The sequence below is a fragment of the Hyla sarda genome, unplaced genomic scaffold (genome assembly GCF_029499605.1).
Source record: "Hyla sarda isolate aHylSar1 unplaced genomic scaffold, aHylSar1.hap1 scaffold_651, whole genome shotgun sequence".
NCBI lineage: Eukaryota > Metazoa > Chordata > Amphibia > Anura > Hylidae > Hyla > Hyla sarda.
In genome coordinates, this window is record NW_026610666.1 from 70,244 (window position 1) to 95,677 (window position 25,434).

The 25,434-nt window shown below is 46.5% G+C and overlaps 8 non-coding genes and 3 pseudogenes across 8 annotated transcripts; all 11 read left to right on the top strand.

Annotated features, from left to right (window-relative positions):
- Positions 1 to 1,139: 1,139 nt before the first annotated feature.
- Positions 1,140 to 1,299, top strand: LOC130342499 (U2 spliceosomal RNA; annotated as a pseudogene).
- Positions 1,300 to 1,991: 692 nt separating this feature from the next.
- On the top strand, positions 1,992 to 2,175 carry LOC130342548 (U2 spliceosomal RNA). The gene has a single exon (XR_008882169.1). It is a non-coding gene; the product is annotated as a U2 spliceosomal RNA (small nuclear RNA).
- Positions 2,176 to 4,274: 2,099 nt separating this feature from the next.
- LOC130342530 (U2 spliceosomal RNA) lies at positions 4,275 to 4,465 on the top strand. The gene has a single exon (XR_008882155.1). It is a non-coding gene; the product is annotated as a U2 spliceosomal RNA (small nuclear RNA).
- Positions 4,466 to 6,535: 2,070 nt separating this feature from the next.
- On the top strand, positions 6,536 to 6,753 carry LOC130342502 (U2 spliceosomal RNA; annotated as a pseudogene).
- Positions 6,754 to 12,140: 5,387 nt separating this feature from the next.
- On the top strand, positions 12,141 to 12,326 carry LOC130342535 (U2 spliceosomal RNA). The gene has a single exon (XR_008882160.1). It is a non-coding gene; the product is annotated as a U2 spliceosomal RNA (small nuclear RNA).
- A 2,089-nt stretch (positions 12,327 to 14,415) lies between these two features.
- On the top strand, positions 14,416 to 14,606 carry LOC130342524 (U2 spliceosomal RNA). The gene has a single exon (XR_008882150.1). It is a non-coding gene; the product is annotated as a U2 spliceosomal RNA (small nuclear RNA).
- A 2,082-nt stretch (positions 14,607 to 16,688) lies between these two features.
- On the top strand, positions 16,689 to 16,848 carry LOC130342500 (U2 spliceosomal RNA; annotated as a pseudogene).
- A 686-nt stretch (positions 16,849 to 17,534) lies between these two features.
- Positions 17,535 to 17,716, top strand: LOC130342543 (U2 spliceosomal RNA). Its single transcript, XR_008882167.1, has one exon. It is a non-coding gene; the product is annotated as a U2 spliceosomal RNA (small nuclear RNA).
- A 2,104-nt stretch (positions 17,717 to 19,820) lies between these two features.
- Positions 19,821 to 20,011, top strand: LOC130342527 (U2 spliceosomal RNA). Its single transcript, XR_008882152.1, has one exon. It is a non-coding gene; the product is annotated as a U2 spliceosomal RNA (small nuclear RNA).
- Positions 20,012 to 22,110: 2,099 nt separating this feature from the next.
- LOC130342509 (U2 spliceosomal RNA) lies at positions 22,111 to 22,301 on the top strand. The gene has a single exon (XR_008882136.1). It is a non-coding gene; the product is annotated as a U2 spliceosomal RNA (small nuclear RNA).
- A 2,095-nt stretch (positions 22,302 to 24,396) lies between these two features.
- LOC130342510 (U2 spliceosomal RNA) lies at positions 24,397 to 24,587 on the top strand. The gene has a single exon (XR_008882137.1). It is a non-coding gene; the product is annotated as a U2 spliceosomal RNA (small nuclear RNA).
- The last annotated feature ends 847 nt before the right edge of the window (positions 24,588 to 25,434 follow it).

Below are 25,434 nucleotides of genomic sequence, written 5' to 3' on the forward strand. Positions count from 1 at the left end.
TCCTTAGAAAATTATCCCCCAGTGTCTCTATCTGCTGGCGGTATTGAATAAGCATTGCTGCACTGATGGGGTATGCATTAGACGAAAAAAAAGAAGAAAAAGAAGAATAATACGCCCAGAAAAGAGGCGAAAAGGAGAAAAACGTAAAAAAACGTGAAAAAAAAGTAAGAGGAAGAGAAGGGAAAAAAAGGTGGAAATGGGTTTAAAAGTGATTTCGGCGGAGAAATATATATATATATATATATATATATATATATGTATATATACGCGCACACACACACATATATATAAACGTATTCTCCGTTGAGATATTGCAGCCGCTGCTGTGTCCAGGCCCAGGAGCCTTAGCACTGTGCTGTGATGTCACTCAATACCACTGACATCACTAGGTGTAAACAACATCTCTCCTTTGCTGTGTATGTGACTATGGAGCTGTTTGGTGATGTCGTCTATTATGGCCTTCATAGAAGCAACAGGAGATTGTTGCATCCATCTAGAACCCTCAGAACTACAGTGCTATGATGTCACTCACTTCCACAGGCCTTGCAGAGTGTAAACAACAACAACCCAGCTTTGTTGTGTATGTAACCATAGGGATTTGTGATGTCACCTAGAACCTTCACAGCAGCGACAGCTTTATGAGGAGCATCAGCACTGCTCTGCCTGAGCAGAACCATCACCGCCATAGGTTGTCAAATAACCCGGGTTTAACCCACACAGGTAAGTCCAATGGGGTGCAGGCATGTCCTCTATGCTTACAGCTTCCCGTGGGTGTTGGTTTGATACCGTTTGGGGACAGCCAAGGAGGCATCTGCAGGCAACAAAGGTAGGTGTGTGCTTGTGTGTGTGTTTCCTATGCAGATCCTAAGCCCAGTGTCACATGCAAGTAGGAGGAGTAAGAAGGGTTCCTGGCAAATCCGGGTTATGGATTGCATTTAAAAAGGCCCCGTGGGAGTGCAATGGGCCCCTGTCTTGCTGCTTAGCAATAATGGTATGGGTTTAGGTTCTGCTGTGTGTACTGGTGGTTGACTGCCCCCCAGCCCAGAGTGTGCATGGAAAATTGTCTGGCAGCCTCCCTGACAGCAAGCAGTGATAGTGCCCATGAAGGGCACCTTCTTGGGCCCGCCCCTTTCACGGTTATTGCTTCTCGGCCTTTTGGCTAAGATCAAGTGTAGTATCTGTTCTTATCAGTTTTCATGCTGGTGGGGATGGGTGCTGCATGGAGGATGCAGGTGTACCAGGGCTTTCCGGGGCTGGTTCTGAGGAATCAGCTCGACGGCTGCCCCGATGTGACCTGTTCCCTCCGGGTCTCGCCATGAGGCTGAGAGGGTCTAGAGCCGAGGTACTTTTGTGCCTCGGGGAGTGGTGACCCCGAGGTGCCGAAACTCACTGGGAGAATAGGCTCACTGAGTTGAAGCACGGGCACCATAATCTCTTCACCTTGTGGCACTCACCTCTTGATTCCCGGCCTTCTGGCTAGGATCAGAGAAATTTTTATAGATCCGGCCGGATGTCCGGGCAGTATATCTGCACACATTCACTTATTTATTTATTTTTTGTCTCACTGTGTCACTTTTTGCGTGTTGTGTGTTCACAGGATTTGTCAGGATGCGGTAGCCCTTCTGGGTGTCCCTCCTGGCGGTCTAGGGGAGGTGTGTGTGGCCATTAGGTTCCGCACCTCCCTGCAAACACCCCGGGTACTCCTGCTTCGCAGGGTACCTACCGTAATCGGCTCTGCGGGCAGATACCTTGGCTAACGCCAAGGGGGATGCCGGGAGCATTTGTGGTCCCCTAGTAGCTTCGGCGAAAAGGGACATCGAACCTGGAACCTCGCAGGTACCTTTTGGTCCGGAGGCGAAGGGTAAGGTTTGTTGGGGGGCCTCTCTCCTATCGGAGAAGGGCTTGCGATAGACCGCATCCTTTGTGCACGTTTTTTTAGTGTAACACGTTTGCACTTTTTCTTGCACTTTGGGTGAATCGAAAGCACGTTCCTCGGCTTTAGATAAAAAAAAAAAAAAAAAATCTGTTCTTATCAGTTTAATATCTGATACGTCCCCTATCTGGGGACCATATATTAAATGAATTTTTGAGAACGGGGGCCGATTTCGAAGCTTGCTTCCGTCGCCCTATGCATTGACCCGATATGGCAGTATCTTCGGGTACAGTGCACCACCCCCTTACAGGGTTAAAAAGAAAGATTCCTACTTTCATTGCTACTTGCTTGCTGGCTAGCCAGCTAGCCAGCCCTGTGGGCCTTGCTGCTGCTGCAGCCAAAAAACAAAAGGTGGTGCTGCTGCTGCTTCTGCTGCTTCTGCTTCTGCTTGTGTCTGGCCGCTGTTGGAGCGTCCAGGCACAGGACTTCTGCTGCTGCTGACTAAATGGCCTCCTTAATTGGATCATTTGAGTAGCCAGCACACCTGTGCAGGTAGGGCATGACATGATAGGCAGCTGCCTTGATAGCGGGTGGGTGCTGAATGTTCCTAATTGACAAAATAAGATTAATGCTTATGAAGAAATATAAAATCTCATCCCTTCCCCAATATCGCGCCACACCCCTACCCCTTAATTCCCTGGTTGAACTTGATGGACATATGTCTTTTTTCGACCGTACTAACTATGTAACTATGTAACATAACATGGGGGGGGGGGGGGTCTCCTGGCTGTTCACACAGGTGTGTCATTGCTGTACATTGACCATGCATTGCTTCTGTGGTATTGCAAAGGCAAAGACAAATGCTTCCAGCCATCCATTGCACTAATGGATTGGTCATCAGCTGGCTGTCTATGTCCCGCATCAATATAGACCAAAGTACAGAGGGTTAGGCTATGCTATTGTGCACCTACCTGATGCATCAGAAGGTGCGAGGCCCTTGCTAAATTCTGTGCACAGACTTTGAGATCTATACTTTAGACTGTATCTAAACCTGCTCCAACATGGACTGACATTCTGGCCTACTTTCAGCCGATGCGACTTGTCTGTCGCTGAACAGTCGCTTTTTATGTATTCAGCACCTATGTATAATGTTGTAAAAATGCTCTAGAAGCTAAAGTCGCAGAAATGTCACACATATTTGGCCTGCAACTTTCTGTGCGACAAATTCAGACAGGAAAAATCAGTATAAATCCTTAGAAAATTATCCCCCAGTGTCTCCATCTGCTGGCGGTATTGAATAAGCATTGCTGCACTGATGGGGTATGCATTAGACGAAAAAAAAGAAGAAAAAGAAGAATAATACGCCCAGAAAAGAGGCGAAAAGGAGAAAAACGTAAAAAAACGTGAAAAAAAAGTAAGAGGAAGAGAAGGGAAAAAAAGGTGGAAATGGGTTTAAAAGTGATTTCGGCGGAGAAATATATATATATATATATATATATATATATATATATATATATATATATATATACGCGCACACACACACATATATATAAACGTATTCTCCGTTGAGATATTGCAGCCGCTGCTGTGTCCAGGCCCAGGAGCCTTAGCACTGTGCTGTGATGTCACTCAATACCACTGACATCACTAGGTGTAAACAACATCTCTCCTTTGCTGTGTATGTGACTATGGAGCTGTTTGGTGATGTCGTCTATTATGGCCTTCATAGAAGCAACAGGAGATTGTTGCATCCATCTAGAACCCTCAGAACTACAGTGCTATGATGTCACTCACTTCCACAGGCCTTGCAGAGTGTAAACAACAACAACCCAGCTTTGTTGTGTATGTAACCATAGGGATTTGTGATGTCACCTAGAACCTTCACAGCAGCGACAGCTTTATGAGGAGCATCAGCACTGCTCTGCCTGAGCAGAACCATCACCGCCATAGGTTGTCAAATAACCCGGGTTTAACCCACACAGGTAAGTCCAATGGGGTGCTTGCATGTCCTCTATGCTTACAGCTTCCCGTGGGTGTTGGTTTGATACCGTTTGGGGACAGCCAAGGAGGCATCTGCAGGCAACAAAGGTAGGTGTGTGCTTGTGTGTGTGTTTCCTATGCAGATCCTAAGCCCAGTGTCACATGCAAGTAGGAGGAGTAAGAAGGGTTCCTGGCAAATCCGGGTTATGGATTGCATTTAAAAAGGCCCCGTGGGAGTGCAATGGGCCCCTGTCTTGCTGCTTAGCAATAATGGTATGGGTTTAGGTTCTGCTGTGTGTACTGGTGGTTGACTGCCCCCCAGCCCAGAGTGTGCATGGAAAATTGTCTGGCAGCCTCCCTGACAGCAAGCAGTGATAGTGCCCATGAAGGGCACCTTGTTGGGCCCGCCCCTTTCACGGTTATCGCTTCTCGGCCTTTTGGCTAAGATCAAGTGTAGTATCTGTTCTTATCAGTTTAATATCTGATACGTCCCCTATCTGGGGACCATATATTAAATGGATTTTTGAGAACGGGGGCCGATTTCGAAGCTTGCTTCCGTCGCCCTATGCATTGACTCGATATGGCAGTATCTTCGGGTACAGTGCACCACCCCCTTACAGGGTTAAAAAGAAAGATTCCTACTTTCATTGCTACCTGCTTGCTGGCTAGCCAGCTAGCCAGCCCTGTGGGCCTTGCTGCTGCTGCAGCCAAAAAACAAAAGGTGGTGCTGCTGCTGCTTCTGCTTGTGTCTGGCCGCTGTTGGAGCGTCCAGGCACAGGACTTCTGCTGCTGCTGACTAAATGGCCTCCTTAATTGGATCATTTGAGTAGCCAGCACACCTGTGCAGGTAGGGCATGACATGATAGGCAGCTGCCTTGATAGCGGGTGGGTCCTGAATGTTCCTAATTGACAAAATAAGATTAATGCTTATGAAGAAATATAAAATCTCATCCCTTCCCCAATATCGCGCCACACCCCTACCCCTTAATTCCCTGGTTGAACTTGATGGACATATGTCTTTTTTCGACCGTACTAACTATGTAACTATGTAACATAACATGGGGGGGGGGGGGGGTCTCCTGGCTGTTCACACAGGTGTGTCATTGCTGTACATTGACCATGCATTGCTTCTGTGGTATTGCAAAGGCAAAGACAAATGCTTCCAGCCATCCATTGCACTAATGGATTGGTCATCAGCTGGCTGTCTATGTCCCGCATCAATATAGACCAAAGTACAGAGGGTTAGGCTATGCTATTGTGCACCTACCTGATGCATCAGAAGGTGCGAGGCCCTTGCTAAATTCTGTGCACAGACTTTGAGATCTATACTTTAGACTGTATCTAAACCTGCTCCAACATGGACTGACATTCTGGCCTACTTTCAGCCGATGCGACTTGTCTGTCGCTGAACAGTCGCTTTTTATGTATTCAGCACCTATGTATAATGTTGTAAAAATGCTCTAGAAGCTAAAGTCGCAGAAATGTCACACATATTTGGCCTGCAACTTTCTGTGCGACAAATTCAGACAGGAAAAATCAGTATAAATCCTTAGAAAATTATCCCCCAGTGTCTCCATCTGCTGGCGGTATTGAATAAGCATTGCTGCACTGATGGGGTATGCATTAGACGAAAAAAAAGAAGAAAAAGAAGAATAATACGCCCAGAAAAGAGGCGAAAAGGAGAAAAACGTGAAAAAAAAGTAAGAGGAAGAGAAGGGAAAAAAAGGTGGAAATGGGTTTAAAAGTGATTTCGGCGGAGTATATATATATATATATATATATATATATATATATATATATATATATATACGCGCACACACACACATATATATAAACGTATTCTCCGTTGAGATATTGCAGCCGCTGCTGTGTCCAGGCCCAGGAGCCTTAGCACTGTGCTGTGATGTCACTCAATACCACTGACATCACTAGGTGTAAACAACATCTCTCCTTTGCTGTGTATGTGACTATGGAGCTGTTTGGTGATGTCGTCTATTATGGCCTTCATAGAAGCAACAGGAGATTGTTGCATCCATCTAGAACCCTCAGAACTACAGTGCTATGATGTCACTCACTTCCACAGGCCTTGCAGAGTGTAAACAACAACAACCCAGCTTTGTTGTGTATGTAACCATAGGGATTTGTGATGTCACCTAGAACCTTCACAGCAGCGACAGCTTTATGAGGAGCATCAGCACTGCTCTGCCTGAGCAGAACCATCACCGCCATAGGTTGTCAAATAACCCGGGTTTAACCCACACAGGTAAGTCCAATGGGGTGCAGGCATGTCCTCTATGCTTACAGCTTCCCGTGGGTGTTGGTTTGATACCGTTTGGGGACAGCCAAGGAGGCATCTGCAGGCAACAAAGGTAGGTGTGTGCTTGTGTGTGTGTTTCCTATGCAGATCCTCAGCCCAGTGTCACATGCAAGTAGGAGGAGTAAGAAGGGTTCCTGGCAAATCCGGGTTATGGATTGCATTTAAAAAGGCCCCGTGGGAGTGCAATGGGCCCCTGTCTTGCTGCTTAGCAATAATGGTATGGGTTTAGGTTCTGCTGTGTGTACTGGTGGTTGACTGCCCCCCAGCCCAGAGTGTGCATGGAAAATTGTCTGGCAGCCTCCCTGACAGCAAGCAGTGATAGTGCCCATGAAGGGCACCTTGTTGGGCCCGCCCCTTTCACGGTTATCGCTTCTCGGCCTTTTGGCTAAGATCAAGTGTAGTATCTGCATTTGGTCTGGTCGGAAGGTGTCTGTGGTACCCCGCTTCTCGGCCTTGGGGGATTGTCTCTCCTTACGGAGGGACTTCACCCCCTTGCTGCTATTGGGGAGCGGGCTTAGTCCACGGACAACGGGTTGCGATCCCCCTGTCTCTGGGACCTTGTGTCTCAGAAGGCATTTTCGGTACGTTGAGCGTTACCTGTAGCTTCGGAAGCACCTAGGGTACCCCCGACCTCTGCCTTGGGTAAGGGTTCCGCTTTTATAGCGGGATTCCGAGCCCCTGCTGCTATTGGGGAAGGGGCTTAGTCCCTGGGTGTGGAAGATGCCGTTCTCCTGGGCTTTCCCCTCTGGGGAAATGTCGATGCGAAATACCATCCGCATAGAGGTGTCGGAGAGCCATCGTCAGTTGAAGAACCTCCGCTTCATTGCGGAGGTGATTCTTCTTGACTACTTCCGCCTCAATAGGGAGGACATCCTGTGTCTAAATGACCAGGAAAGCCGTGGCCTGTATACCGTCACCTTCACGGCCACGGCGTGTTGCGATAACATCTATGCAACCTTGTCTGGTGCGGACCAGAGGGACGATCGACTCGACGGTCTTTCGTTCCAGTTCCTCTATGGTGAGGAACATATACCGTTGGTGGTGGCTATGCACAGCCCTCATGTGACCACGGAGGATATAGCCACTTTTCTTCGGCGATACTGCGAAGAGGTGCGATTCGCAAACAAAATCTTGAACTCCGTGCGGTTCTGGAACGGCAAGAGGAAGTTCTGGGTCAAGCTCCGTAAGGATCCCGGTGGTATTGGGGGTCTTTGCCATCCGCCCCCAAATTTTGCCATCGGGAGAGTTCGGGGCTTCCTGTTCTATCCTCAAATGCCTATGTATTGCCGAAATTGCTTGAGGTTTGGCCACACCCAGGAGACCTGCGGCGCGGAGCGTGTGATTCGCTGCAATAGGTGTGGCCAAGAAGGTCACATAGCCTCAAGATGTAGCCATACAATAAGGTGCAACCTCTGCGGAGAGGAAAATCACGATTTTAATTCCTGTCCCCATAAAGCAAAAACTACGATGGGTGGGTCAAGGCTGGGCCCACCCAAAGAGGGGACAGGACAAAAGACGTCCTTTTTTAAGATGCCCAAACCCCAGATGGCAGGTACTGATGGGTCCAGGCCCAAGACCTCTGGTGCTCCATCGGGGGGCCCACCGGTGGTAGTGCTAGGGGGAGGCCATGGGGATTCCACGAAGCCCGGGCGGGTGATCGAGTTTACTGCCCGGGAAATTGAAAGACGTCGATCGACTTCCTACCTGGCTCAAGAGCCCGCCGAAACTTCTGAAGGGGGCTCACCTGTGGCGGGTGGCAGCCGACGGGCCTCGGTGGGGGCAAAAGTGGACCCAAAATTGCAGCATAAGCCAGGTACTGGCTTGGCCCAGGGTCGCCCTGCTCCGGACGAAGAGGCCCCGGTGAAAGCCCGCCGGAAGGGGAGCCAGGTGGCCAGGTCTGAGCCCGGTCCTGTTACTCCGCCTATACAGGACAGGGCCAAGAAGACAAGTGGCGCCAAACCAGGGTTTGCTGCCCCGCCAGCAGTGGACCCGGTGGGTAAAACTGGCCATCGTCGATCGATGGGGAAGTTGGAGCAACAGTCCTCAGCAACGCTTGCTGGGGAACAAGCGATGAAAACTTCCCAAGGTAGCGGCAAAGGTTCCGGAAAAGAGGCCTCACAGGCCCCTGTGCAGCAGTTCCAGTCGTCAAATGATGAAAGAAGACGCAGATCCATCAGCCGGGGGCCAGAGATTACATCGAGTGAGAGCAACACAGAGGATATGGACAGCAGTGTGACATTTAAAAGACAAAGAGAAGAAGAAGAGGAAGACATTCAAAGGAAAGCGGCGTGCCGTAGTTCGGACGAGAGCGAGCTCAGGGTCGGGGCATCATCGATCTCAAGCTCCGACCCTCAGAACATCAAGGAGCTGATGACCCCGCAGGCGGGGGATGACGGTACGCAGCTTATTATTGACTTTGATTCTCCAAGCACGGACTCTCCATAAACTATGCCTATCCCTGTAAAAATTGCCTCACTCAATGTGAGGTCCTTAAAGAGCCCTGATCGCAGGGCTGCTTTATTTTCTTATCTAGAGACATGTGACTTTGACCTTTGCCTGCTACAAGAATGTGGAATCCCTAGTAAAATGGACTATAAAGACTTAAAAGAAGACTGGAAGCTGGGCCCATCCATATGGTCCGGTGCAAATGACTGTCGTTCTGTGGGTGTTGGGCTGCTCTGCCGAGGCCAGTCCTTTTCTATTCATACAGTAACTGAGATTGTGCCTGGCAGAGCTCTTTTAATTCATCTATATTTTAATGGACTTTTAATTCGTGTTTTAAATGTGTATGCCCCTCCTGATAAACAGGAGCGGGCAGAACTATTTGAAATTTTACCACTGTTTTGTGTTGGGTCTTCCCCCCTGCTGGTGGGAGGTGATTTTAACTGCATACGTGATGGGGAACACCGGCAGGGTGGGGATATTAATCGTAAAGACCGCACTTCTTACCTGCTTAAAAATTTTATTGATGATTTTAATTTGAAAGATTGCTGGAAGGATCTCTTGCCGGAGGACCCAGGCGCCACATGGTCCAATGGAAGAGTGAGCTCCAGAATCGATTTTATTTTTTCCTCTAGAGCTTTTAAACCCCTGAAATGCACGCTCGAGCAGAATATCTTCTCTGATCATAAGCTCCTCTTGGTGGGCCTGGAGCTAGAGGGGGAGCAAAAAGCAAAAAGGGGCCTCTGGAGATTAAACACCACACTCCTAGAGGACCCTGAGATAAAAGAGGAGTTTGTGGACCTACCAATGCTGGCAATCACAAAGAAAACCCCACGAGCCTATGCTGCACTGGTGGGAGGGCACCAAATCTAAAATCAGATTTTTTTTTATCAAAGCAGGTAAGAAGAAGGCAAAAATGGAAAAACAGTGGTTTTATGTTCTTAACATGCGTTTAAATGTACTTTTTAAATTGAAAGAAGCTGGTATGGATGTAGAAAATGATATTTTAAACCTTAAAACTGAAATAAAACATGCCATAGAAAAGAAAGGGAAACAAATCATTTTTAACTCACATGTGCAGCACCTGGAGGAGGGCGAGAAATGTTCCCGTTTCTTTTTTAAAAAAGTGATGAATAGGAGGGATATCATCCAAAACCTTGAGGGTGAATCCACTCCAAAAGGCATGTTAGATGCAGTTTTTAACTTCTACCAGCTTCTTTTTAATAAGAAAGATCTTAATCCATCCTTTTTAGAACATGTTCTTAATTCCCTTGATTTTAAGCTAGATGTTTTAGACCAGGAGGTTTTATCCCGTGATCTTAACTTAGATGAACTTTTATTTGTTTTTAAAAGTTTTTCTAGTGGGAAGGCCCCTGGGGAAGATGGTTTACCCATCGAATTTTATTTAGCTTTTTGGGATATTTTAAAGGATGATATGGTTTTATTGTATAAAGAAACTTTTATTGTTAATGAACTTCCCCCTTCCTGGAGGAGGGGGATTGTATCATTACTTTTTAAAAAGGGTGAAAAGGATATGCTAAAAAATTGGCGCCCCATCACACTTTTAAATGTTGATTATAAAGTTTTAGCCAAGTTATTAGCTGTCCGTTTTAAACCTTTTATTCATAAATTAATTCACCCAAATCAGGTTTGTGGGGTACCTGGAAGGTCTATAGCTGAATCCCTAAATATTTTAAGAGATGTTTTATGGTATTTTAAGGATAGAAATCAAACTGTAGCAATTTTATCCTTAGACTTTGAAAAAGCCTTTGATAGGGTCTCCCATGAATACCTGTTTTTAGTTCTTAAAAAGATGGCAGTGCCTGAAACGATTTTAAGCCGAATCATGCTTTTATACCGATCCTGTTTTAGTCAAGTCTCTGTTAATGGCTTTTTAACCAGCGGTGTTCCTCTTTTATCAGGTGTCAAACAGGGCTGCCCCCTGTCCCCACTCCTTTTTATTTGCGCAATCGAACCACTGATGGCCCTCCTCAGAAAAGACCGGGTAGTAAGAGGCGTACCGATACCTGGTGGAGGAGGGACCCATCTAAAGGTGTTGGGGTACATGGATGATGTCACCATACTGTGCCCGGACTCTCCATCCATGAGGGGGGCATTGAGGAACACCAGCTATTTCTGCGAGGTCTCTGGTTTTAAGCTAAACACAGATAAATGTGACTGTTTTTATATTGGCTCCTGGGATTCATCCATCACCCCAGGAGTCACAATGCAACAGGATCAAATTAAAGTTTTAGGTATTGTTTTTAACCAGGTCAATGATGGGAGCCCTAACTGGGATTCAGCTATAGCTAAGATGGAGAAGAAGATTTTAATGTGGAATCTTAGAAACCTTACCATGGAGGGGAAGATTTTAATAATAAAGATGGTTTTACTCCCTATTATGCTATACATTGCCATGGTATTTCCTCCATCTATTTTATACATTAAAAAAATAACTAGAATTGTTTTTACTTTTTTATGGGGTTCAAAAATGGAGAAATTAAAGCGTGATTTTATGTACAAAAGTAAAGATAATGGCGGGAAAGATGTTCCTAACCTTTTTACTTTCTTTTACATAAAGTATTTCTGTTTCTGTTTTAAAATTATTAAATCCGATGGCATTTTTAGCTGCTTTTTAAGGTACGCTGCGGGCATGGTTTTTAAAAGATGGTTGCGCATCCCTCTGAACGCTCCGGTGCTTCTGTGTCCCCCAAAACATTATGTGGTGTTGGAAAAGACAGTCAGGCTCCTAGGTCTCCAAGATTTGGAGCCTGACATACTGGGGGACCAGAGAAAGGTATCAAAGGTCCTCAGGCGGAGTGAGGTTACCCTGGCAGTGTCCAATTTCACACAGGCAAGATCCAAAAAGGTATGGCGGAACGTGTACGGGAAGTTTCTGGCGAATGTACACAGGGATCTTGCCTGGGCAATCGTCCACCAGTGCCTCCCTACTCGTGAGTTTCAGCACAGGCGAGGACTGGTGGCGAGAGCCAAGTGCCCGAGAGATGGCTGCGGAGTGGACGAAACGGTGCTGCACATATTTTGGAACTGCCCTTTTGCACGGGAGCTTTGGAGGAAGGTAGGCCCACTTTTGAAGTGGGCCTGCGGCCTAAAAGATTTTAATCACGAATGTGTCTTTTACGGTCTTTTTAACTGCCCCAATTTTAAACAGCAGATGATCTGCTGGATGATTATTAATTGTTTTAAAAATGCCATCTGGAAAGTTAGGAACATCTTACTTTTTAAACATGATTTTATTGATGTTAAAAACTGTATAAAGCTGGCCCTGAGTGAGATGTACATCTATTACCTAAGAGACAAGAAACAGTTGGGGGCCAGCGAGGCAGCATCCATGTGGTGTCTGCCTCTATGGAACGAAATAACAGTATAATCAGTTTTTATGACATTTGTATAATGTTTTATCCTGCCATTTTTATTTTTTCTCCTTTTATTACTGGTTTTATTATTTGTATTTTAAAACTTTTGTGAACCTTTTATTATTTTGCATTTTAAATTTTGTATGGTTTCTTATTTATTCAATAAAATTTTGTTGAAACCTTATCTGTTCTTATCAGTTTAATATCTGATACGTCCCCTATCTGGGGACCATATATTAAATGGATTTTTGAGAACGGGGGCCGATTTCGAAGCTTGCTTCCGTCGCCCTATGCATTGACCCGATATGGCAGTATCTTCGGGTACAGTGCACCACCCCCTTACAGGGTTAAAAAGAAAGATTCCTACTTTCATTGCTACCTGCTTGCTGGCTAGCCAGCTAGCCAGCCCTGTGGGCCTTGCTGCTGCTGCAGCCAAAAAACAAAAGGTGGTGCTGCTGCTGCTTCTGCTGCTTCTGCTTCTGCTTGTGTCTGGCCGCTGTTGGAGCGTCCAGGCACAGGACTTCTGCTGCTGCTGACTAAATGGCCTCCTTAATTGGATCATTTGAGTAGCCAGCACACCTGTGCAGGTAGGGCATGACATGATAGGCAGCTGCCTTGATAGCGGGTGGGTGCTGAATGTTCCTAATTGACAAAATAAGATTAATGCTTATGAAGAAATATAAAATCTCATCCCTTCCCCAATATCGCGCCACACCCCTACCCCTTAATTCCCTGGTTGAACTTGATGGACATATGTCTTTTTTCGACCGTACTAACTATGTAACTATGTAACATAACATGGGGGGGGGGGGGGTCTCCTGGCTGTTCACACAGGTGTGTCATTGCTGTACATTGACCATGCATTGCTTCTGTGGTATTGCAAAGGCAAAGACAAATGCTTCCAGCCATCCATTGCACTAATGGATTGGTCATCAGCTGGCTGTCTATGTCCCGCATCAATAAAGACCAAAGTACAGAGGGTTAGGCTATGCTATTGTGCACCTACCTGATGCATCAGAAGGTGCGAGGCCCTTGCTAAATTCTGTGCACAGACTTTGAGATCTATACTTTAGACTGTATCTAAACCTGCTCCAACATGGACTGACATTCTGGCCTACTTTCAGCCGATGCGACTTGTCTGTCGCTGAACAGTCGCTTTTTATGTATTCAGCACCTATGTATAATGTTGTAAAAATGCTCTAGAAGCTAAAGTCGCAGAAATGTCACACATATTTGGCCTGCAACTTTCTGTGCGACAAATTCAGACAGGAAAAATCAGTATAAATCCTTAGAAAATTATCCCCCAGTGTCTCCATCTGCTGGCGGTATTGAATAAGCATTGCTGCACTGATGGGGTATGCATTAGACGAAAAAAAAGAAGAAAAAGAAGAATAATACGCCCAGAAAAGAGGCGAAAAGGAGAAAAACGTAAAAAAACGTGAAAAAAAAGTAAGAGGAAGAGAAGGGAAAAAAAGGTGGAAATGGGTTTAAAAGTGATTTCGGCGGAGAAATATATATATATATATATATATATATATATATATGTATATATACGCGCACACACACACATATATATAAACGTATTCTCCGTTGAGATATTGCAGCCGCTGCTGTGTCCAGGCCCAGGAGCCTTAGCACTGTGCTGTGATGTCACTCAATACCACTGACATCACTAGGTGTAAACAACATCTCTCCTTTGCTGTGTATGTGACTATGGAGCTGTTTGGTGATGTCGTCTATTATGGCCTTCATAGAAGCAACAGGAGATTGTTGCATCCATCTAGAACCCTCAGAACTACAGTGCTATGATGTCACTCACTTCCACAGGCCTTGCAGAGTGTAAACAACAACAACCCAGCTTTGTTGTGTATGTAACCATAGGGATTTGTGATGTCACCTAGAACCTTCACAGCAGCGACAGCTTTATGAGGAGCATCAGCACTGCTCTGCCTGAGCAGAACCATCACCGCCATAGGTTGTCAAATAACCCGGGTTTAACCCACACAGGTAAGTCCAATGGGGTGCAGGCATGTCCTCTATGCTTACAGCTTCCCGTGGGTGTTGGTTTGATACCGTTTGGGGACAGCCAAGGAGGCATCTGCAGGCAACAAAGGTAGGTGTGTGCTTGTGTGTGTGTTTCCTATGCAGATCCTAAGCCCAGTGTCACATGCAAGTAGGAGGAGTAAGAAGGGTTCCTGGCAAATCCGGGTTATGGATTGCATTTAAAAAGGCCCCGTGGGAGTGCAATGGGCCCCTGTCTTGCTGCTTAGCAATAATGGTATGGGTTTAGGTTCTGCTGTGTGTACTGGTGGTTGACTGCCCCCCAGCCCAGAGTGTGCATGGAAAATTGTCTGGCAGCCTCCCTGACAGCAAGCAGTGATAGTGCCCATGAAGGGCACCTTCTTGGGCCCGCCCCTTTCACGGTTATTGCTTCTCGGCCTTTTGGCTAAGATCAAGTGTAGTATCTGTTCTTATCAGTTTAATATCTGATACGTCCCCTATCTGGGGACCATATATTAAATGGATTTTTGAGAACGGGGGCCGATTTCGAAGCTTGCTTCCGTCGCCCTATGCATTGACCCGATATGGCAGTATCTTCGGGTACAGTGCACCACCCCCTTACAGGGTTAAAAAGAAAGATTCCTACTTTCATTGCTACCTGCTTGCTGGCTAGCCAGCTAGCCAGCCCTGTGGGCCTTGCTGCTGCTGCAGCCAAAAAACAAAAGGTGGTGCTGCTGCTGCTTCTGCTGCTTCTGCTTCTGCTTGTGTCTGGCCGCTGTTGGAGCGTCCAGGCACAGGACTTCTGCTGCTGCTGACTAAATGGCCTCCTTAATTGGATCATTTGAGTAGCCAGCACACCTGTGCAGGTAGGGCATGACATGATAGGCAGCTGCCTTGATAGCGGGTGGGTGCTGAATGTTCCTAATTGACAAAATAAGATTAATGCTTATGAAGAAATATAAAATCTCATCCCTTCCCCAATATCGCGCCACACCCCTACCCCTTAATTCCCTGGTTGAACTTGATGGACATATGTCTTTTTTCGACCGTACTAACTATGTAACTATGTAACATAACATGGGGGGGGGGGGGGGTCTCCTGGCTGTTCACACAGGTGTGTCATTGCTGTACATTGACCATGCATTGCTTCTGTGGTATTGCAAAGGCAAAGACAAATGCTTCCAGCCATCCATTGCACTAATGGATTGGTCATCAGCTGGCTGTCTATGTCCCGCATCAATATAGACCAAAGTACAGAGGGTTAGGCTATGCTATTGTGCACCTACCTGATGCATCAGAAGGTGCGAGGCCCTTGCTAAATTCTGTGCACAGACTTTGAGATCTATACTTTAGACTGTATCTAAACCTGCTCCAACATGGACTGACATTCTGGCCTACTTTCAGCCGATGCGACTTGTCTGTCGCTGAACAGTCGCTTTTTATGTATTCAGCACCTATGTATAATGTTGTAAAAATGCTCTAGAAGCTAAAGTCGCAGAAATGTCACACATATTTGGCCTGCAACTTTCTGTGCGACAAATTCAGACAGGAAAAATCAGTATAAATCCTTAGAAAATTATCCCCCAGTGTCTCCATCTGCTGGCGGTATTGAATAAGCATTGCTGCACTGATGGGGTATGCATTAGACGAAAAAAAAGAAGAAAAAGAAGAATAATACGCCCAGAAAAGAGGCGAAAAGGAGAAAAACGTGAAAAAAAAGTAAGAGGAAGAGAAGGGAAAAAAAGGTGGAAATGGGTTTAAAAGTGATTTCGGCGGAGAAATATATATATATATATATATATATATATATATATATGTATATATACGCGCACACACACACATATATATAAACGTATTCTCCGTTGAGATATTGCAGCCGCTGCTGTGTCCAGGCCCAGGAGCCTTAGCACTGTGCTGTGATGTCACTCAATACCACTGACATCACTAGGTGTAAACAACATCTCTCCTTTGCTGTGTATGTGACTATGGAGCTGTTTGGTGATGTCGTCTATTATGGCCTTCATAGAAGCAACAGGAGATTGTTGCATCCATCTAGAACCCTCAGAACTACAGTGCTATGATGTCACTCACTTCCACAGGCCTTGCAGAGTGTAAACAACAACAACCCAGCTTTGTTGTGTATGTAACCATAGGGATTTGTGATGTCACCTAGAACCTTCACAGCAGCGACAGCTTTATGAGGAGCATCAGCACTGCTCTGCCTGAGCAGAACCATCACCGCCATAGGTTGTCAAATAACCCGGGTTTAACCCACACAGGTAAGTCCAATGGGGTGCAGGCATGTCCTCTATGCTTACAGCTTCCCGTGGGTGTTGGTTTGATACCGTTTGGGGACAGCCAAGGAGGCATCTGCAGGCAACAAAGGTAGGTGTGTGCTTGTGTGTGTGTTTCCTATGCAGATCCTAAGCCCAGTGTCACATGCAAGTAGGAGGAGTAAGAAGGGTTCCTGGCAAATCCGGGTTATGGATTGCATTTAAAAAGGCCCCGTGGGAGTGCAATGGGCCCCTGTCTTGCTGCTTAGCAATAATGGTATGGGTTTAGGTTCTGCTGTGTGTACTGGTGGTTGACTGCCCCCCAGCCCAGAGTGTGCATGGAAAATTGTCTGGCAGCCTCCCTGACAGCAAGCAGTGATAGTGCCCATGAAGGGCACCTTCTTGGGCCCGCCCCTTTCACGGTTATTGCTTCTCGGCCTTTTGGCTAAGATCAAGTGTAGTATCTGTTCTTATCAGTTTTCATGCTGGTGGGGATGGGTGCTGCATGGAGGATGCAGGTGTACCAGGGCTTTCCGGGGCTGGTTCTGAGGAATCAGCTCGACGGCTGCCCCGATGTGACCTGTTCCCTCCGGGTCTCGCCATGAGGCTGAGAGGGTCTAGAGCCGAGGTACTTTTGTGCCTCGGGGAGTGGTGACCCCGAGGTGCCGAAACTCACTGGGAGGATAGACTCACTGAGTTGAAGCACGGGCACCATAATCTCTTCACCTTGTGGCACTCACCTCTTGATTCCCGGCCTTCTGGCTAGGATCAGAGAAATTTTTATAGATCCGGCCGGATGTCCGGGCAGTATATCTGCACACATTCACTTATTTATTTCTTTTTTGTCTCACTGTGTCACTTTTTGCGTGTTGTGTGTTCACAGGATTGGTCAGGATGCGGTAGCCCTTCTGGGTGTCCCTCCTGGCGGTCTAGGGGAGGTGTGTGTGGCCATTAGGTTCCGCACCTCCCTGCAAACACCCCGGGTACTCCTGCTTTGGCAGGGTACCTACCGTAATCGGCTCTGCGGGCAGATACCTTGGCTAACGCCAAGGGGGATGCCGGGAGCATTTGTGGTCCCCTAGTAGCTTCGGCGAAAAGGGACATCGAACCTGGAACCTCGCAGGTACCTTTTGGTCCGGAGGCGAAGGGTAAGGTTTGTTGGGGGGCCTCTCTCCTATCGGAGAAGGGCTTGCGATAGACCGCATCCTTTGTGCACGTTTTTTTAGTGTAACACGTTTGCACTTTTTCTTGCACTTTGGGTGAATCGAAAGCACGTTCCTCGGCTTTAGATAAAAAAAAATCTGTTCTTATCAGTTTAATATCTGATACGTCCCCTATCTGGGGACCATATATTAAATGGATTTTTGAGAACGGGGGCCGATTTCGAAGCTTGCTTCCGTCGCCCTATGCATTGACCCGATATGGCAGTATCTTCGGGTACAGTGCACCACCCCCTTACAGGGTTAAAAAGAAAGATTCCTACTTTCATTGCTACCTGCTTGCTGGCTAGCCAGCTAGCCAGCCCTGTGGGCCTTGCTGCTGCTGCAGCCAAAAAACAAAAGGTGGTGCTGCTGCTGCTTCTGCTGCTTCTGCTTCTGCTTGTGTCTGGCCGCTGTTGGAGCGTCCAGGCACAGGACTTCTGCTGCTGCTGACTAAATGGCCTCCTTAATTGGATCATTTGAGTAGCCAGCACACCTGTGCAGGTAGGGCATGACATGATAGGCAGCTGCCTTGATAGCGGGTGGGTGCTGAATGTTCCTAATTGACAAAATAAGATTAATGCTTATGAAGAAATATAAAATCTCATCCCTTCCCCAATATCGCGCCACACCCCTACCCCTTAATTCCCTGGTTGAACTTGATGGACATATGTCTTTTTTCGACCGTACTAACTATGTAACTATGTAACATAACATGGGGGGGGGGGGGGGGTCTCCTGGCTGTTCACACAGGTGTGTCATTGCTGTACATTGACCATGCATTGCTTCTGTGGTATTGCAAAGGCAAAGACAAATGCTTCCAGCCATCCATTGCACTAATGGATTGGTCATCAGCTGGCTGTCTATGTCCCGCATCAATATAGACCAAAGTACAGAGGGTTAGGCTATGCTATTGTGCACCTACCTGATGCATCAGAAGGTGCGAGGCCCTTGCTAAATTCTGTGCACAGACTTTGAGATCTATACTTTAGACTGTATCTAAACCTGCTCCAACATGGACTGACATTCTGGCCTACTTTCAGCCGATGCGACTTGTCTGTCGCTGAACAGTCGCTTTTTATGTATTCAGCACCTATGTATAATGTTGTAAAAATGCTCTAGAAGCTAAAGTCGCAGAAATGTCACACATATTTGGCCTGCAACTTTCTGTGCGACAAATTCAGACAGGAAAAATCAGTATAAATCCTTAGAAAATTATCCCCCAGTGTCTCCATCTGCTGGCGGTATTGAATAAGCATTGCTGCACTGATGGGGTATGCATTAGACGAAAAAAAAGAAGAAAAAGAAGAATAATACGCCCAGAAAAGAGGCGAAAAGGAGAAAAACGTAAAAAAACGTGAAAAAAAAGTAAGAGGAAGAGAAGGGAAAAAAAGGTGGAAATGGGTTTAAAAGTGATTTCGGCGGAGTATATATATATATATATATATATATATATATATATATATATATATATATATATATACGCGCACACACACACACATATATATAAACGTATTCTCCGTTGAGATATTGCAGCCGCTGCTGTGTCCAGGCCCAGGAGCCTTAGCACTGTGCTGTGATGTCACTCAATACCACTGACATCACTAGGTGTAAACAACATCTCTCCTTTGCTGTGTATGTGACTATGGAGCTGTTTGGTGATGTCGTCTATTATGGCCTTCATAGAAGCAACAGGAGATTGTTGCATCCATCTAGAACCCTCAGAACTACAGTGCTATGATGTCACTCACTTCCACAGGCCTTGCAGAGTGTAAACAACAACAACCCAGCTTTGTTGTGTATGTAACCATAGGGATTTGTGATGTCACCTAGAACCTTCACAGCAGCGACAGCTTTATGAGGAGCATCAGCACTGCTCTGCCTGAGCAGAACCATCACCGCCATAGGTTGTCAAATAACCCGGGTTTAACCCACACAGGTAAGTCCAATGGGGTGCAGGCATGTCCTCTATGCTTACAGCTTCCCGTGGGTGTTGGTTTGATACCGTTTGGGGACAGCCAAGGAGGCATCTGCAGGCAACAAAGGTAGGTGTGTGCTTGTGTGTGTGTTTCCTATGCAGATCCTAAGCCCAGTGTCACATGCAAGTAGGAGGAGTAAGAAGGGTTCCTGGCAAATCCGGGTTATGGATTGCATTTAAAAAGGCCCCGTGGGAGTGCAATGGGCCCCTGTCTTGCTGCTTAGCAATAATGGTATGGGTTTAGGTTCTGCTGTGTGTACTGGTGGTTGACTGCCCCCCAGCCCAGAGTGTGCATGGAAAATTGTCTGGCAGCCTCCCTGACAGCAAGCAGTGATAGTGCCCATGAAGGGCACCTTGTTGGGCCCGCCCCTTTCACGGTTATTGCTTCTCGGCCTTTTGGCTAAGATCAAGTGTAGTATCTGTTCTTATCAGTTTAATATCTGATACGTCCCCTATCTGGGGACCATATATTAAATGGATTTTTGAGAACGGGGGCCGATTTCGAAGCTTGCTTCCGTCGCCCTATGCATTGACCCGATATGGCAGTATCTTCGGGTACAGTGCACCACCCCCTTACAGGGTTAAAAAGAAAGATTCCTACTTTCATTGCTACCTGCTTGCTGGCTAGCCAGCTAGCCAGCCCTGTGGGCCTTGCTGCTGCTGCAGCCAAAAAACAAAAGGTGGTGCTGCTGCTGCTTCTGCTGCTTCTGCTTCTGCTTGTGTCTGGCCGCTGTTGGAGCGTCCAGGCACAGGACTTCTGCTGCTGCTGACTAAATGGCCTCCTTAATTGGATCATTTGAGTAGCCAGCACACCTGTGCAGGTAGGGCATGACATGATAGGCAGCTGCCTTGATAGCGGGTGGGTGCTGAATGTTCCTAATTGACAAAATAAGATTAATGCTTATGAAGAAATATAAAATCTCATCCCTTCCCCAATATCGCGCCACACCCCTACCCCTTAATTCCCTGGTTGAACTTGATGGACATATGTCTTTTTTCGACCGTACTAACTATGTAACTATGTAACATAACATGGGGGGGGGGGGGGTCTCCTGGCTGTTCACACAGGTGTGTCATTGCTGTACATTGACCATGCATTGCTTCTGTGGTATTGCAAAGGCAAAGACAAATGCTTCCAGCCATCCATTGCACTAATGGATTGGTCATCAGCTGGCTGTCTATGTCCCGCATCAATATAGACCAAAGTACAGAGGGTTAGGCTATGCTATTGTGCACCTACCTGATGCATCAGAAGGTGCGAGGCCCTTGCTAAATTCTGTGCACAGACTTTGAGATCTATACTTTAGACTGTATCTAAACCTGCTCCAACATGGACTGACATTCTGGCCTACTTTCAGCCGATGCGACTTGTCTGTCGCTGAACAGTCGCTTTTTATGTATTCAGCACCTATGTATAATGTTGTAAAAATGCTCTAGAAGCTAAAGTCGCAGAAATGTCACACATATTTGGCCTGCAACTTTCTGTGCGACAAATTCAGACAGGAAAAATCAGTATAAATCCTTAGAAAATTATCCCCCAGTGTCTCCATCTGCTGGCGGTATTGAATAAGCATTGCTGCACTGATGGGGTATGCATTAGACGAAAAAAAAGAAGAAAAAGAAGAATAATACGCCCAGAAAAGAGGCGAAAAGGAGAAAAACGTAAAAAAACGTGAAAAAAAAGTAAGAGGAAGAGAAGGGAAAAAAAGGTGGAAATGGGTTTAAAAGTGATTTCGGCGGAGAAATATATATATATATATATATATATATATATATATATATATATATATATATATATACGCGCACACACACATATATATAAACGTATTCTCCGTTGAGATATTGCAGCCGCTGCTGTGTCCAGGCCCAGGAGCCTTAGCACTGTGCTGTGATGTCACTCAATACCACTGACATCACTAGGTGTAAACAACATCTCTCCTTTGCTGTGTATGTGACTATGGAGCTGTTTGGTGATGTCGTCTATTATGGCCTTCATAGAAGCAACAGGAGATTGTTGCATCCATCTAGAACCCTCAGAACTACAGTGCTATGATGTCACTCACTTCCACAGGCCTTGCAGAGTGTAAACAACAACAACCCAGCTTTGTTGTGTATGTAACCATAGGGATTTGTGATGTCACCTAGAACCTTCACAGCAGCGACAGCTTTATGAGGAGCATCAGCACTGCTCTGCCTGAGCAGAACCATCACCGCCATAGGTTGTCAAATAACCCGGGTTTAACCCACACAGGTAAGTCCAATGGGGTGCAGGCATGTCCTCTATGCTTACAGCTTCCCGTGGGTGTTGGTTTGATACCGTTTGGGGACAGCCAAGGAGGCATCTGCAGGCAACAAAGGTAGGTGTGTGCTTGTGTGTGTGTTTCCTATGCAGATCCTAAGCCCAGTGTCACATGCAAGTAGGAGGAGTAAGAAGGGTTCCTGGCAAATCCGGGTTATGGATTGCATTTAAAAAGGCCCCGTGGGAGTGCAATGGGCCCCTGTCTTGCTGCTTAGCAATAATGGTATGGGTTTAGGTTCTGCTGTGTGTACTGGTGGTTGACTGCCCCCCAGCCCAGAGTGTGCATGGAAAATTGTCTGGCAGCCTCCCTGACAGCAAGCAGTGATAGTGCCCATGAAGGGCACCTTGTTGGGCCCGCCCCTTTCACGGTTATCGCTTCTCGGCCTTTTGGCTAAGATCAAGTGTAGTATCTGTTCTTATCAGTTTAATATCTGATACGTCCCCTATCTGGGGACCATATATTAAATGGATTTTTGAGAACGGGGGCCGATTTCGAAGCTTGCTTCCGTCGCCCTATGCATTGACCCGATATGGCAGTATCTTCGGGTACAGTGCACCACCCCCTTACAGGGTTAAAAAGAAAGATTCCTACTTTCATTGCTACCTGCTTGCTGGCTAGCCAGCTAGCCAGCCCTGTGGGCCTTGCTGCTGCTGCAGCCAAAAAACAAAAGGTGGTGCTGCTGCTGCTTCTGCTGCTTCTGCTTCTGCTTGTGTCTGGCCGCTGTTGGAGCGTCCAGGCACAGGACTTCTGCTGCTGCTGACTAAATGGCCTCCTTAATTGGATCATTTGAGTAGCCAGCACACCTGTGCAGGTAGGGCATGACATGATAGGCAGCTGCCTTGATAGCGGGTGGGTGCTGAATGTTCCTAATTGACAAAATAAGATTAATGCTTATGAAGAAATATAAAATCTCATCCCTTCCCCAATATCGCGCCACACCCCTACCCCTTAATTCCCTGGTTGAACTTGATGGACATATGTCTTTTTTCGACCGTACTAACTATGTAACTATGTAACATAACATGGGGGGGGGGGGGGGGGGTCTCCTGGCTGTTCACACAGGTGTGTCATTGCTGTACATTGACCATGCATTGCTTCTGTGGTATTGCAAAGGCAAAGACAAATGCTTCCAGCCATCCATTGCACTAATGGATTGGTCATCAGCTGGCTGTCTATGTCCCGCATCAATATAGACCAAAGTACAGAGGGTTAGGCTATGCTATTGTGCACCTACCTGATGCATCAGAAGGTGCGAGGCCCTTGCTAAATTCTGTGCACAGACTTTGAGATCTATACTTTAGACTGTATCTAAACCTGCTCCAACATGGACTGACATTCTGGCCTACTTTCAGCCGATGCGACTTGTCTGTCGCTGAACAGTCGCTTTTTATGTATTCAGCACCTATGTATAATGTTGTAAAAATGCTCTAGAAGCTAAAGTCGCAGAAATGTCACACATATTTGGCCTGCAACTTTCTGTGCGACAAATTCAGACAGGAAAAATCAGTATAAATCCTTAGAAAATTATCCCCCAGTGTCTCCATCTGCTGGCGGTATTGAATAAGCATTGCTGCACTGATGGGGTATGCATTAGACGAAAAAAAAGAAGAAAAAGAAGAATAATACGCCCAGAAAAGAGGCGAAAAGGAGAAAAACGTAAAAAAACGTGAAAAAAAAGTAAGAGGAAGAGAAGGGAAAAAAAGGTGGAAATGGGTTTAAAAGTGATTTCGGCGGAGAAATATATATATATATATATATATATATATATATATATATATATATACGCGCACACACACACATATATATAAACGTATTCTCCGTTGAGATATTGCAGCCGCTGCTGTGTCCAGGCCCAGGAGCCTTAGCACTGTGCTGTGATGTCACTCAATACCACTGACATCACTAGGTGTAAACAACATCTCTCCTTTGCTGTGTATGTGACTATGGAGCTGTTTGGTGATGTCGTCTATTATGGCCTTCATAGAAGCAACAGGAGATTGTTGCATCCATCTAGAACCCTCAGAACTACAGTGCTATGATGTCACTCACTTCCACAGGCCTTGCAGAGTGTAAACAACAACAACCCAGCTTTGTTGTGTATGTAACCATAGGGATTTGTGATGTCACCTAGAACCTTCACAGCAGCGACAGCTTTATGAGGAGCATCAGCACTGCTCTGCCTGAGCAGAACCATCACCGCCATAGGTTGTCAAATAACCCGGGTTTAACCCACACAGGTAAGTCCAATGGGGTGCAGGCATGTCCTCTATGCTTACAGCTTCCCGTGGGTGTTGGTTTGATACCGTTTGGGGACAGCCAAGGAGGCATCTGCAGGCAACAAAGGTAGGTGTGTGCTTGTGTGTGTGTTTCCTATGCAGATCCTAAGCCCAGTGTCACATGCAAGTAGGAGGAGTAAGAAGGGTTCCTGGCAAATCCGGGTTATGGATTGCATTTAAAAAGGCCCCGTGGGAGTGCAATGGGCCCCTGTCTTGCTGCTTAGCAATAATGGTATGGGTTTAGGTTCTGCTGTGTGTACTGGTGGTTGACTGCCCCCCAGCCCAGAGTGTGCATGGAAAATTGTCTGGCAGCCTCCCTGACAGCAAGCAGTGATAGTGCCCATGAAGGGCACCTTGTTGGGCCCGCCCCTTTCACGGTTATCGCTTCTCGGCCTTTTGGCTAAGATCAAGTGTAGTATCTGTTCTTATCAGTTTAATATCTGATACGTCCCCTATCTGGGGACCATATATTAAATGGATTTTTGAGAACGGGGGCCGATTTCGAAGCTTGCTTCCGTCGCCCTATGCATTGACCCGATATGGCAGTATCTTCGGGTACAGTGCACCACCCCCTTACAGGGTTAAAAAGAAAGATTCCTACTTTCATTGCTACCTGCTTGCTGGCTAGCCAGCTAGCCAGCCCTGTGGGCCTTGCTGCTGCTGCAGCCAAAAAACAAAAGGTGGTGCTGCTGCTGCTTCTGCTGCTTCTGCTTCTGCTTGTGTCTGGCCGCTGTTGGAGCGTCCAGGCACAGGACTTCTGCTGCTGCTGACTAAATGGCCTCCTTAATTGGATCATTTGAGTAGCCAGCACACCTGTGCAGGTAGGGCATGACATGATAGGCAGCTGCCTTGATAGCGGGTGGGTGCTGAATGTTCCTAATTGACAAAATAAGATTAATGCTTATGAAGAAATATAAAATCTCATCCCTTCCCCAATATCGCGCCACACCCCTACCCCTTAATTCCCTGGTTGAACTTGATGGACATATGTCTTTTTTCGACCGTACTAACTATGTAACTATGTAACATAACATGGGGGGGGGGGGGGGGTCTCCTGGCTGTTCACACAGGTGTGTCATTGCTGTACATTGACCATGCATTGCTTCTGTGGTATTGCAAAGGCAAAGACAAATGCTTCCAGCCATCCATTGCACTAATGGATTGGTCATCAGCTGGCTGTCTATGTCCCGCATCAATATAGACCAAAGTACAGAGGGTTAGGCTATGCTATTGTGCACCTACCTGATGCATCAGAAGGTGCGAGGCCCTTGCTAAATTCTGTGCACAGACTTTGAGATCTATACTTTAGACTGTATCTAAACCTGCTCCAACATGGACTGACATTCTGGCCTACTTTCAGCCGATGCGACTTGTCTGTCGCTGAACAGTCGCTTTTTATGTATTCAGCACCTATGTAT